The 9,443-nt window shown below is 38.9% G+C and overlaps 1 long non-coding RNA gene and 1 pseudogene across 4 annotated transcripts in view; one reads left to right on the plus strand and one right to left on the minus strand.

Moving 5' to 3' along the window:
* The window catches only part of LOC102151382, a 25,273-nt gene extending 20,388 nt beyond the window's left edge, over positions 1–4,885 (plus strand). For 3 of the 4 annotated variants that reach the window (XR_005368582.1, XR_005368581.1, XR_005368579.1), the window contains exons 3-6: positions 412–507; positions 1,550–1,686; positions 2,607–2,848; positions 3,262–4,885. This is a non-coding gene — a long non-coding RNA (uncharacterized LOC102151382). Of the gene's footprint in view, positions 1–411; positions 508–1,549; positions 1,692–2,606; positions 2,849–3,261 lie in introns of all 4 variants that reach the window. The other variant, XR_005368580.1, reaches the window with a different exon arrangement.
* Positions 4,886–5,572: 687 nt separating this feature from the next.
* PECRP (peroxisomal trans-2-enoyl-CoA reductase pseudogene) lies at positions 5,573–6,756 on the minus strand (annotated as a pseudogene).

A 9,443-nucleotide genomic window follows, 5' to 3' on the forward strand; every position in this document is an offset into this window, starting at 1 on the left:
AGCACACTGATCCTTTGAAATGACTTCTTGCATTTCTTTTTAAGTTCGTTAAGCCCTTTTGCAGAACAGAGCTTGCCTGGAGACTGGAAAGCATTAGAAATGAATAAAAGGTATGGGGTTATTTCCCATTGCTCTTTCTTGTAAGAGATTGGTCCATTTTTAAGTGATTGAAGCTAGTTAACTGTAACCACAATATATTTTCAGTGTTTTTCTCGTCTGGAGTTCTATTCTTTTGCTTCATTCCACTCTAGCCTCTCACAAATGCAAAGGCATGCCCCAGCACAGGGAAAGGGGCCACACAGGACCACAGGCAGTTAGTTGACTCATCTATAAATGTTTCTAATTTCTTAGTGTTTGTTATATATCAAGTCAGGTACTGCATTTCTGCTGTAAACTTTTCTTCGCACCTAGGCCGAATTCACAATCTTTGTGGAGTTGTGGTATGCTTTTGGTGGATCAGTTTTCTGACATCACTTGGATTTCCCAGTTTCCTCCAAGTCCTTGAAGGTAAGATGCAATCTCTGCACTTCCTTCGGCATCTGAAAACCCTTATGCAGTGGTTCAGCCTCAGGAGTCCATGTAGAGTTACACAGGGAACTTTTACCTTACACACAGGTGTCTACTTGCCCCAGCACACTGAATCAGAATCTCTACTGTTGGGCCTGGAGAATATCTCTAGAAACACTTCTTTGAGTCATTCAGATGTAAAGGTCTGTTTCAAACCATTAGTGCGTTCAGATTATAAATTTACCCTCCAAAAACGAAAGGAAAAGAAATGAAAAAAAAAAAAAATTGGGAAGAAATAGAAAGAAAGATGAAGCTTACATAGCCAGCTCTTGCATCTGATTTCTATGGCACCCAACCACGATGGCAGTCCTGGGAATTTGCATAGGACATGGCTAAGAGACCAATTCCCTGGATTCAAATCTCTGCTCTGCTGTATGACTTGCATCAAATCAAGTAGTCACTCTATGCCTTAGTTTACTCATCTTACAATGAGTATAATAATGATATTGGCTGTAATTTTGAGTTTAAATTATGTATTACATATACGATGAAAACTGATTAAGTATTTGCTGATAGACTGGCATAAAGTATTTGTTCAAACAATGTCAAATTGATATTATTTCAGGCTGCTTAGAGGCTCAGACTGAAAGTTAAATAGTATGTCTGATCTAAAAAATGAAAATATGAATGATTATAAATAAAAGTGTTTTTTTTTTTTAACAGAACATAAAAACTGAGATTCAAAGTGAGATTTTGTTTTAGGTCTAAGGTGTTATCAATGTTGGGCCCATATTTTAATTAAGTGATTATATTAGCGTTGAGAATGCCAGAGTCTGTTTTAATGGCATGAATAAAACCCTAAGGTACCATAAAATGACAGCCAGAAATTACTGGCATGGATAATTAAGGATGGTGTTATTTCCTGCAGGCCCAGAGAGCTTGGTCATTCATTTTTTCACTGATTCAACAACAATTTGTTGAGCTGCTAACATCTGCCAGATACTATTAACAGGAAGCATATAATCCATGCTATGCCTTTCAGAAACTTTTTCCAGGACCCTGGGAATTAGAATGGGCAATGCAGAGACCAACCCCCAGAAGAAAGATGTGTGAAGCTGATGAATTCTGATGGTGGTTCACCTGATCCCCAGAGCTGTGCGATTTCCATTCCTTCCAGAGGTTTGGTAGTTTGCTTTTGTTTTGATTTTTTGAACCACCCAGGTCCTTATGATAAATTCCTTTATTTATATAAGTTGGGGAAAGTGTTCCTGTGGCTATTTGGCCCACTCCAGTAAATTATCTAAATAATAGTCAATCAATAGCATCTTCTGATCACATCCAAGTTTTGTGAAGGTATTTTAGACCAACAATTTATTTTTAGCAAGCTCATTTTACTCCACAGAAATAGTCTGCAGGTCATTAGCCAAGTAATGCTTTGTCCCCAACAAGCTAAGTCTACATCCTAATCTCAGCATTTGGAAAATATTTTTCCCTGTCTACGTGGAAAGAAAAATGTGAGCCACAGACCGAATTTGCAATCTTCTGATGTCTGAACTACTAAAATTTGTTATGGAAAGAATAGTTTTGTTATGAATATGAATTTCATAATAATCTCCATGAGTATTACCTACCATCTGCAAAAAAGGAAATTTGCCTTTGTTGGTTAGCTTTTATTTTTATTTATTTATTTTTTAAAGATTTTATTTACTTATTCATGAGAGACACAGAGAGAGGCAGAGACACAGGCAGAGGGAGAAGCAGGCTCCACGCAGGGAGCCCGATGAGGGACCCGATCCCAGGACTCTAGGACCACGCCCTAAGCCAAAGGCAAAGGCCCAACCGCTGAGCCACACAGGCATCCCTGTTGGTTAGCTTTTAAAATTGGCTATGGATGGAATGATGACAGATGTATGATGCCTTATATAAGGAGCTATCACCCTGCTCAAGGAATAGCAAGTTCTTCCAGTAAAGAGAAAGGATAAATTGAAGAGCAGAAGCACTGCCTGCATGGGCTTAGGTCTATGAGGTTTGCATAATGATTTCAAGCACAGAATCTTGTCCTAGACACCCTTGTGACTTCATTGTATCTCCCCTTACAGAATTTTCCAGACTCAGCAACATTCAACAGACTGGTGAAGTGACTCAAGCTAAGTTCAGGCTTCATTGTCTGATTCCCTTGATCAACTCAATTAATAACACTAAGCCTCAAGATCCTTGGTGGGATACCTAAAGTGGGACCAATGATAGCGTCTACAGACTAGCTGAATAAAGCTTAAATGAACAAACACGTGGATAAGGATCATAGAGACATTCAAAATATTGTCATTCTCTTCTCCTTTTGGTAGGTTTAAAATTCCTCACCCCTTTTGGAGTGAAATGACTGACTCCGGCCAATGAAATATGAACACATGTTGATTCTGGGAGGAAGCTTTTAAAGAGCTATTGTTATATTTACCATTTCACTGCTTGTTTCAGTAACATCAGTATTCCAGATGGTAGTCTCTCCACTGACCAGGGTCCAAAAGAGAGGGTGGTATGGTGCTGAGCCCCCCCCCCCCCCAGCTCATCTGAAATAAACCTTTGTTGTTTTAAACCACTGATATGTTTGGGGGCTATTTATATCTACCACATAAACTGGTCTGGAACTGAATGTAAAGCACTTAACACATAGTAACCTGTCAGTTTGGATGAGAGGTGAAACCATAGGGGTGATTAGTTTACTCATTTAACAGAAGTTTACTGATTGCATTCTAGATGCCATACACGGTGAATTCCATGGGAAGGACAGAAAGAAGATCCATGAACTTCTCAGTTGCACTGACCCTGCTACCATTCTAAAACTGAGGAAAGCAATCAGAAAACTTCACATCCCTGTGGGAGAGGAAAAGTCACGAAATTGGGCTAGCCAAAACTCTTCATACAAAGACATTGGAGCAAATAATAGTCATCCCTGACTAAGATCTGATGTGTACAATGGAGGTAACCTGGTCAGTATTGGTTCTGGGCATGACTAAAGGTGCCATCCTGCCTAGCCATGGCATCATTATTGATGTTTCTGCTCTGAGTTCCCTGACCCAACACGCCACTACTGCACTTAGCAAGATGGCCCTCCTTTAGAGAACTCCTGCCTAGTTCATCCATAAATTCACATTCTGCCTTAGTCCCTGCTACCCCACCAGATGAAAATAAAACCAAATGTTTGCCATCCTGATCTACCATCCCTCCACTCTGGGTATGCTAGACTCTCCATTGCTAGAGTCTTAGGATAGTTTTCTGAAGAAGTTGAGAAGCAACAAATCAAAGGGCTATTTACTCCCTTTCTGGAAACAAATGGCATTTGGTGAAGTCTGGTGATAATCCTAATGGGCTCCTGGCAGGGGGCCTAAGCTCTGTGGTGTGGAGCTTCCTTGCATTGAGACAGTAAGGCAGAGATCCTTGCTGTACTGTTGCCTGCTCTCACATAAGAAGGAGTGTTGGTGGTATTGGACTTTGAAACTCAAAGCAGAACACCCTATCGTTTTGAGTCCAGCAGTGAGAAACTTGGGCCAGGCAGAGATGCCACAGCCCCCACTGGTACCTAGCACAGTGCCCTGGGACTTCTAGGGTTTCTTCTTGGCACCTAATAGAGAAGGAGAGGCTGATGTTGATCAGCTTCTTCACGCCCAGGTGAACTCTGAAACAAGGTATACAAGTTTTCTATATTCTGGTGTAGCTTTAGGTAGGGTTAATGATATGGAGGGAAAAAAAACAAACACAATACATTTGATTGAAATTCACATTGCTTCAGTATGAATTCTGGCCTTGATGCTTATAAAAATGGATCTAGCATGAATTATTTGCTGTCTCTGAGCCTCAGTTTTCTTACCTATAAAATAGTAATATTTTTTGTTTTTTTTTTAATTTAAAAAATTTTTTTAAATAGTAATATTAACATCAATTTTATAGCTGGTGTTCAAAGATTAAGCATTGAATAGTGTCTGAGGCATAGTGGACTATCAATGTATGTTTGTGCCTTTTCTTTTTTCCCTCTAAAACAGGTATAACTAAGTGCTTTTGATCTTATGTCTCTCAGAGCTTATCAGAAATCACTATGGCTCTCAGCATATTATAATGTTCTTTCACATAGATTTTTTTTCTTTTTTTTTTTAAGTCAATTGAAAGAGGTTTAATAAAAAGATGAATGTACATAATTTATAAATGGCATCTCAGAAGTCAGGATCATTGCCCAAAAAAAATCAGTTGAAAGCAGAATACTGAAGCCTAATACATTTGCATGACATTTAACAATTGTTTTGCATACAAAAAAGAAACATGAAGAAAAGGGAATACTTTTGGTAAATTGAACACCAATAAAAAATAAATTTATTAAAAAAAAAAAGAAAAGGGAATACTTTATATTGGAACTTAAGACCCAAATCAAGTACTACCAAGAAATACTACATATAACTTCATTTTTCTTTTGAATTAAGAGGCTTATACGAAGTTGATTTTGTGAACAAAACAAATCACACATTGATAATTACCATAAAGTTTTATGGATCCAAAAGCATGATATCTACTATGAAATATGAGTCACTGTATATTTTTTTTTTTTTGTCACTGTATATTTTTAGTTTGAAGAATCATCATGATGCCACAATTTAGATTTACTTCCCACCTCTACAATTAAATACTAAAACCTTTTGGGAGATCATGATACCTCTATTATCAATTTGAAATTGTTTCATTTTTCAAATTTTTTTTTCAAATATCTTTTTGAAAAATATCATTTTCAAATTTTTTTTTGAAATTTTCAAAATTTTTCTTAGAAATAAAAGGCACAATCACAATGTATGCTAAGCACCATTCCTAAAAAAGAAATCTTTAATCACATGGTGTTGGTTGGGGCTTAAAAATGCACTTATTTTGGGAATAGTTTTTGCATAAGTACAATTTGATTTTCATTTTTCAAATATCTTTTTTTCAAATATCTTTCTTAGAAAAAAATATTCATTTTTCAAATATCTTTCTTAGAAATAAAAGGCACAATCACAATGTATGCTAAGCACCATACCTAAAAAAGAAATCTTTAATCACATGGTGTTGGTTGGGGCTTAAAAATGCACTTATTTTGGGAATAGTTTTTGCATAAGTACAATTTGATAACGTTAAAAAGGCAGATAGTGATTGCTGCAAACAAATTATTAGCTCCCGTAAAGTACCAAGGTGCATTCTTGATATATTAAGGCATTTGGAGACCAGAGATACCTCTATAGTTTCCTTAGCTTAGAGCTTGCTTTTACTCTTGTAAGTATTCTTCAAATGTTTGACAAAGGAAATGTCCCCTGCTCCATCAGGCCAGTTGTCATGATCTGGTACGTCGAATATGTGCGTATACAGAGACTGGCCCCCGTCCACGTTCACCAACTGTCCAGTGATGAAGGAAGCTGCAGGAGACAGCAGGAAGCAGACCACCGAGGAGATCTCCTCAGGCACTCCAATTCGCTTAGCTGGGATTTTCCCAAAGTACCCTGCAAACATGTTTTCTGCCAAAGGACCATAGTTGTCAACAGCACTCGGGGAATAAATGGTTCCAGGGGCAACACAGTTGATCCTTATTCCACTGCTGGCCCATTCCACAGCTAAGGATTTGGTGAGGTTGTAAACCCCTGCTCTGGCAGCTCCACTATGCGTAAATCCTGGATATCCATTTCTAGTAAGGATAATAATATTGACAATAGATCCTCCAGGCTCTTTCATCCAGGAATTGTAAACTGCTTTGCACATGTAGAAGGTGCCTGTCAGGTTGATTTCAATCACAGCATGCCATCCCTTTGCATTAATGTGTTCCATAGCAGCCACGAACTGGCCTCCTCCATTGTTTACCAAAAAATTGATTTTACCATAAATCTCTAAGGTGGATCTGACCAAATTGTTCACCTCTTCTTCTTTGCGAATGTTGCATTTTATGGGAGTGACCTGAGCCTGGTTGGTCGGGGGTAGGCTGGCCCTCAGTTCTTCTGCAGTAGATTTTAATCGATCAAAATTACGAGATGCAATGACCACATTACATCCCAGATGCAGGAGCTCGGTGGCGATGGCCTTCCCGATGCCCGTGGCCCCGCCGGTGACGATGGCCAGCTGGTGCAGCAGCAAGCCGGGAGCCAGGAAGCTCCTGCGCTCGACCCACGACCTCATGTCGGCGGAGCGCCAGGCTCGCTGCAGCGCGGGGCTCCCAGGACCGCGGCCCGCGGGTGGGCGGGGCTAGAGGCCGCCGATTTTTTTTCATTCTCCCAATAATTTTATAAGTAAGGACTATAATTATGCTAATTTTATACATAAAGAAATTGAAGCTCAAAGAGATTAAGCAATTTGATCAATGATCAAAAAGATAATATTTGTCACAAGTATGACCTACACTGGAATCATTGGACCCAGTGCCCCTTTTCTTTATAGTCCTTACTACTTCTTTAACATTTGCATGGAGCCTGACTTTGTAGTGACCAAAGATCAAGCCAGGTTACCACTGTCTCTGCCTACTGCTCTTCCTATTTCCACTGCCATTAGAAATAACCTTGATCTAAGGTCAACTTTAGACATGTTGAGCCTTCACTTGGAAGGGGAAGTTGTATAAGTGATAGGTTGAGTGTGGCCCCTTTATTCTGTAGACCAGGACACACATTTTAATCTTGGTAGGGCCACAGATAGGTACTCTAAAGGGGAAAAAAAAAAGATGTGCCTACTATCTTTCCATCTCTCATCCTCAAACTCCACCCCAATCCTAGGGATGCTGATCTGCAGGGAATGCACCCCTCTTTACAGATCCCCCTCTGGATGGCTGGATTTCTCTACTGAAGGTCATAGCTTGTCTGAAGGTATGACTCTCTTCTTCTGAGTTCCACTAATCTTGCCATCTCCTCATTTTAGGGGGTCTAGGAGTTTAGTGGTAAAAATCTCGGGGTGCTGAACATTAGAGTAAATAATGCCGTACTAAACCTTCCTCAATTAGACTAATTTCCTGATAGGAACTTGAATAACACAATAGAGAGCTCCAAACAGTATTAAGAAAATGCAGCCTAGGTAGATAATGACTGTCAATATCAGTTTCTTTACCTATCACCAAACCGAAGTCCTCAATTGTACAATGTTCTATGGTATGGTTTTTCTCTTTTAAGGGTATTCTAAGTAGTATTTTTAACTTGGTCTTCCCTGTATATAAAAAAGTATTGGAATCTGGTGATGTGGACACAGTAATTTTTAATAGAGCTTAATCTCACAAGATTGCCCAGCTGAACTTCAGAAGTAGTAGAATATAATTATTTTAGTCTACTTAGGCTGCCTTAACAAAATACCATAGACTGGGTGGCTTAAACAACCGGAATTTATTTCACACAGTTCTGGACACTGGAAATCCAAAATGGTGCCATCAAGTTTGAATTCTGGTGAGGGCTCCCTTCCTGGATTACAGATGGTCACTTTCTTCCTGTGGCTCTCATGGCAGAAAGAATAAGCTCTGGGGTCTCTTCCTCTTCTTATAAGGGCATTAATCTCATCATAGAAGGTCCATCTTCATGACTTCATGACAAGCCCAATTACCTCTCAAAGGCTTTATCTCCTAACACTATGACATTTGGGGTTAAGGCTTCAACATAAGAATTTGGGGGTGGGGAAGACACAAATATTCAGTCTATTAAAATAATGTAGTGAGAGCAATGGAGTGAGATCTCCTGGGTTAAACATTGCAGTAGTAGAACTTACTAACTGTTTGCTTCCAGTTTACTTAACTCTTTGTACCTCAATTTCATCTATTAAAAAATAGATCTTGCTTAGTGGAGTTATTATAAGAATTAAATGAACTAATATATGCCCACTAGATATTACTGAAGATGATTATGAGGTGCCTCAGGAATACACGTGAAAGTAAACAAAAACATTATAATGCTCTGAGTGATTGAAAGGACCCTGTAACATTCCTTTAAAATGACATAGAAACTGTAAACGCTTTGATAATATGCTAATAATCGTGTATATTGCTTCACAAAACAGAGAATACATTCCATAATTGTCCTGAAATTATTTCAAATGTATGCGTCTTCATCTTATATCCTAGTGACTTCTACCAGAGAAATGTAACACTCCCCAGGGAAGCTCTCCGTGCCTTACTCAGTAATGTTAGAGTGTCACCCACATGTTACGATAAAAACTCCCAGAAGGGATCGCATCAAGAGCTCTCAGATACTTCCGCCTTACACTGCTACCTGAAAACAGCCTCTGTTACATTAGAATGAATTCCTACTTTACTGCCTCCCACCCCCACTCACTGCTCATCCTCTTATTAACTCAAGAACTAGTCAATTAAATGTATGAATCTTCCTTGACCTATGATGGGGTTATGTCCCCATAAGTGAGTAAAATATCCCCATAGTAAGTTGAAAATATCCTTAAGTTGAAAATGTTTTTGTTTTGTTTTGTTTTGTTTTTTTTAAGTAAGCTCGACACCCAATGTGGGATTTGAACTTATGGCCCTGAGAACAAGAGTCTCATGTTCTACTGACTCAGCCAGCCAGGCACCCCTTGAACATGCATTTAATATACCTAACTTACGGAACTTCATAGCTTAGGCTTGCCAACCTTACGCATGCTCATAATACTTGAATTATCCTACAGTTGAGCAAAATCATCTAGCAGGAAGCCTATTTTTATAATAAAATGTTGAATATCTCATATAATTTATTAAATACTACACTGAAAGTGAAAAGGCCGAATGGTTGTATGGGTGCAGATAGGTCGTCCGTATATGAGTTGCTTACCCTCATGATCAAGTGGCTGACTGAGACCTGCACTCCACTGTTGCTGCCCAGCATCACGAACGAGGCTCATACACCATATTGGTAGCCCAGGAAAAGATTCTGTTTCAGAATTTAAAGTATGGTTTCTACTGAATGCATATTATTTTT

Source organism: Canis lupus, chromosome 13, assembly GCF_011100685.1.
Source record: "Canis lupus familiaris isolate Mischka breed German Shepherd chromosome 13, alternate assembly UU_Cfam_GSD_1.0, whole genome shotgun sequence".
NCBI lineage: Eukaryota > Metazoa > Chordata > Mammalia > Carnivora > Canidae > Canis > Canis lupus.